Source organism: Stenella coeruleoalba (genome assembly GCF_951394435.1).
Source record: "Stenella coeruleoalba genome assembly, chromosome: 13".
Classification (NCBI taxonomy): Eukaryota; Metazoa; Chordata; class Mammalia; order Artiodactyla; family Delphinidae; genus Stenella; species Stenella coeruleoalba.
In genome coordinates this window covers 72,674,607-72,679,379 of record NC_137159.1, presented here as the reverse complement: position 1 = coordinate 72,679,379, position 4,773 = coordinate 72,674,607, and the positions used below count along the sequence as shown (strand labels likewise).

At 46.0% G+C, this 4,773-nt stretch overlaps 1 pseudogene across 1 annotated transcript; it reads right to left on the bottom strand.

Moving 5' to 3' along the window:
- Nucleotides 1-2,852: 2,852 nt before the first annotated feature.
- On the bottom strand, nt 2,853-4,544 carry LOC307196332 (5'-nucleotidase domain-containing protein 3-like; annotated as a pseudogene). The gene has a single exon. The product of its transcript is annotated as a 5'-nucleotidase domain-containing protein 3-like (transcript).
- Between the last annotated feature and the right edge of the window lie 229 nt (nt 4,545-4,773).

Below are 4,773 nucleotides of genomic sequence, written 5' to 3'. Positions count from 1 at the left end.
CCAGGACCTGCAGCTCACGCTTGTGTTACCCTCTGAGACCAGCTCTCTCCAGTCTCATATGCGTCCTGCCCATGCTCTCTATGGAACCACAGCCATTTCCACAAACTTCAGGTTCAACCAGATCATTCTTCCGTTACATCTATATTTTGTCAATAATTTCCCATTGCCCTCAAGATAGAGACCCAAGTGCTGAAGAGGGTTCAGGGCCTCCTCATTCCAGTCCGCCTTCAGGTTCTCAGCATGCACGATGCCCCCCCACAGTGGGCATGACCCCAACCACAGCGACTTCGGCCCTCCTGGCCTCGGAAGTGCCAGAATCATGGCTCAGGTCCTTCACATGTGTGTCCGCCAGGCCTGGAACATCCTCCCCTAGTAAGCTGTTCCTCATCCCTCAAGGCTTTGATCCCTAAGGCTCTCTAACCCCTAGGGAGGGGAAGCCCCTTGTCGTACGTCCCTATAGCACCCTCTCCTCCCGGTTCGTCTCCCTCGTGACTCTGGCTCCAGGGCCCTCTTCTCCATCAGACTGTGAGCCCCATGATGCTACAGGATCACAACTGTCTGGGTCATGTCTATGAACCAGCACCTATTACAATGCCTGGCTCAGAGCAGGGCTTAGTAAATATTTGCTGAATGAACTAATTTTTTTAAATGGCTAAGCAAAAAGTGAAACAGAATCAAAATCAGGCTACTAAAAAATCCTTACTGAGTATATTTGCATTCAGTTTTTATAATTGTTTAATGAATATTTATTTAGTGTCTGCTATGTGCCAGGAACTGCTCTAGGCACAGAAAAAACAACAGTGAAGGAAACAGGCAAAAATCCTTGCACTCAAGGGGTGGATTTTGTTAAAGGAGACAAAAAATGAAGAAAATAAATGAAAGGTATAGTTTGTTAAATGGTGCTTAGAACAATTGGAGGGGTGATACAGGAGGAAACGGGACGTGTAAACATAGGTGCTGAGCACAGGTAGCGAAAGCTAATTCTCATGCTACCTAAGAAGTCCCCGAAGTCTGTATTCCGCTAAATTTCTTTTCTTTTTTATCCAATTCCCCTAATGGTGTACGTTTAATTAGCTTTCTATTTTAATGCTATTTTAGCTCATTCTGGGTTGATATATGGGTCAGGCATCATTTTTTCTCCCATCAAATTATTTCCTTTGGATAAATTTCTAAACGGAGAATTATTTAATCAAATGTACATTTTTTCAGACCTCACAAGGCACTGTACTTCCATTTTGTTATCACAAATAATTTTTAGAAACTTACAAGGCCACAAGCAAAAACTGATGTACCACTTTCATCATAGCATCAGCAGGGATGAGAACTATTGTTGCTTGTTTGTTTACAGCTGTTATTTTAGTAGATGTGAAAATAGTATTTCAAGGTTCCTTTCATTTGTTCCTCTTTGATTCTCCCATTTTTATTTCCACAGTCTGATTGCCCGAGTACAAAGTAGTGTTTCTCTAACTCGTGGACAAACATGACTGTGTTTCCTAAACTCAAGATCTTTGCATTTTCACAAGACAGCAAAGGCTGCGTGAAAGGCCAAGACAGGAAAAGAGATTCCACAGAATGACCAGGCTTTTCCATTTAGACAACTCGATCATGAAAGCTACTAGAAATGAAGTATGAAAAAGGGTGATAGGGTTCTGACCATGTTGGCAACATGTCAAATACTTAAATATCAAATACTTAAGGCAAATAAGCAATAATCACGTACAATACTAAGAACTAAAGTTGTGATGGTTCTCAAGCACTTATAGCACATCTATTCCTTTTGACCAGTTGAAGAATAGCCCTCAAAGGTAATGTTTTTTGCTCTTTATTTGCCTTTTCTTTTCTTTTTTTTTTTCTGGTCATACACATTTTAATAAGATTGCAGCACACCCAGTGGGGGTCACGGTGTGGCACTTCATTACAAGGACAGTTTTTTGGTTTCATTTTCCACCCTCCAATGATCACCTTCAAGCAATACACGGGTAGCAGTTTCAGGTAAAATAAAGTCCTGGGAGACGCACAGCAAATGCACTGGCATTTGTCTTCTGACCTGTTCGTTTCGCGCAGCCTCATTCTACAAAGTCTGTTCTGCTGGCTGGAATTTAACCAGAAGCTCTTCTCTCTTTGCCCTCCTTTTCTGGGGGAAAGAGTGAACCTGCCCATCACTTGGGGCACAATGATCCTTCCCCTGCAGCGGGCAGGACACGGGACACGGATACTGAGGACAATCAAGACCAAGGACTTGCAACTTCTCTTGTTCTTTTTTCTCACGAAAGACTTCCAGAGAGGCTGAGTCTGCTTTCAAGTGAGGCACCAGAGTGCCAAAGCCCTAGTATGAGAAGATATCTGGGAACCGGCTGCCGTCTGGGGACCATCTCTGCCGCTGACATCGTGGTATGCTATCGGAGCGCTCGCTCAAGCATCACCTTTCTGTGAGCAGTTCACCGGCGCACGTCACTGGGCCCCTGCACGGCCTGTGAATGTTCAGTTTTTCCTTGCATTTTCCATGGAAGAGTCAAGAAGAGTTTCAAAACGTCACCTGCTGGAATCCAGAGATGGTATCAAGAAGCCTCCCCATCCCAGAAAATCTGACGCCAGTTACGGTACCTTAGTAAACAAGAAGGCTGATCACAGGGTGTTGACAGGAAGCCAGCCGCTGTCCCCACATGTACAGGAAGGCAGTCCCCGTGGGCTGCTAGCTCCTGTCTTCACGAGCTGGGGGGTATCCTCCGTAATGTACAAAACAGATATCACAAGGCATGTCTGTAAGCGACAGTCATGTCCACACAAAGTCTGCCCAGTGCGGGGCCGCCGCTGGTCCTGGCTTTTCGCGCCCAACATGGCTGGGCCACTGGCTACTTGGCCTGGGCCTCCTGCAGGAGTGGCAGCCTGGCGGCCGGGGGCCTGTCGGACCAGGCAGGAAGCTTGTGCTGCAGTGGGGTCCTCCAGGGGTAGAACGTGTAGCTGATGTCATAGCTCAGGAGGCAGCTCAGGGATGCCACGTAGATGTCGGCAAATCGCAACAGGCGCCGCAGGAAGTACGTGGGGTTCTGGTCTATGCGGAACAAGCTTCCAAACTGGGCGCTGAAGGAACATTTGGTCATTTCTCTCAACTCCTTCCTCTCCTTTTTGCACTCCTGCAAAACCAGCTGTGACTCCGCATCTCTGTGAACCTGCATCTGCTCCAATAACCCAGTCAAGGTCTGTAGCCAGGTAATTGTTTGAATGTACTTTTCCATGTTCATGATTCTGAGCTCAGATCTCAATTCCAGGATAATTGCACCCGTTCACCAGCCATGCTTTAGGGTCAAGTCCACCAGGTCACTGTATACATGGTCACCAAAATACAACACTTTGGATCCCCACCATCCAGTAAACTTCAAAAGTTCATCTAAATTGCCCTGCTTATAAATCTGGCCTTTCTGCAACGTGTAGATTTTATCCTAGAGTAAGACGCCTTTCACATTCACCTTTTGGAAGGGACTCCACTTATCACTAAAGAAGTTTGGCTTCTCTGCCTGAACGATGACCACATCAAACAGGTCCCTCCAGTCTTTTTCAACAATATACCTCATCCCTTCATCCACAAAGCTACTGGGGCTATTGGTGATGAGAAACATCTTCTTGCCATGATCAGCCAGTTTGGCCAACACTGCATGGGTCTGCTCAGGGTAGCAGATGTACTTTTCAATATTGCTTCAACTGCTCTGTACATGATTCCTTTGGTGTGCACCTCCCGAATTGAATCCTTGACGTCTTTGTACAGGTGCACAGGCTCATAGTCGATGTTGTTCTTCAGAAAGTACTCGTTCACACAGGACAGCAGGGTCATCTCGGGCAGGGAGAAGATGTCCATGAACAGGGACGTGATGTCATGGTGTTTCCGTGGGAACTCTCATAAAAGTTGCTCATCTGTTCCAAAGGCACATGGGAGCCCTGGTACATTTCAATGACTTCCTCATCAGGGACCACGCTTAGGCCTCTGTAGACAGTTCCCAGCTGGATGTAATGAAAAGCACTGATCTTCATCAAGACCACCGCTGCACATCATAATGCAGTCCACGGATTGCAAAGTTTGGGTCATACTCATACTTCCTGATCCCATGGGATACCTGTGTTCGTTGATGAGAAGGTCCCGAGTGGCATTAAATATCAGTGTGTGGAGGTGCTTAGAATAAAACACCAAGGTGTAATCATAATCAAAGCCGTAGATTTCAAGCCGTAGATTTCAATGTCCAACAATCTCATCTCATTGTTTGAGAAGATGGCATCTGGATTCTACAAGTTGCTCATAACTGAAGTAACCAATTCTTCCGTGCTCCTCTTCGCCTCCCGGTAGCGCTCCCAAAGGTAGCACTTCATGTCTGGGGCGGTCCCAGGTGCCCTGCATAAGGGCCCCATGCGGGGCCCTTGTGCGACCGCCCCCGAGCCGCAGTCCGGCAGCCGCCCCACAGGGCCGCCAGTGCACCGCTGCCGCCCCACCGCAAGTGGCGCCTCAGGCTATTTGCCTTTGTTGAGTAAAGATTTTCCAGTTTATATCCTGGAGGCTTGATTATTCAGATTATTTCTGTATTTCTATATAGCTGAATAAATTAGTAAGTAAAGGCCTTTTTGGTTAATTCATTTAGAAAATTGTATTAAATAGCTATTTAGATCACTCATTGCTCTATTTCATTCTTATGTTATCGTTAATATGTAGTTTTCAGAGTTGTACATGGACTCTAACCAATCAGATGTTAGATTCAGTTTCACTTTCAAAGATAGTAATTAGACATT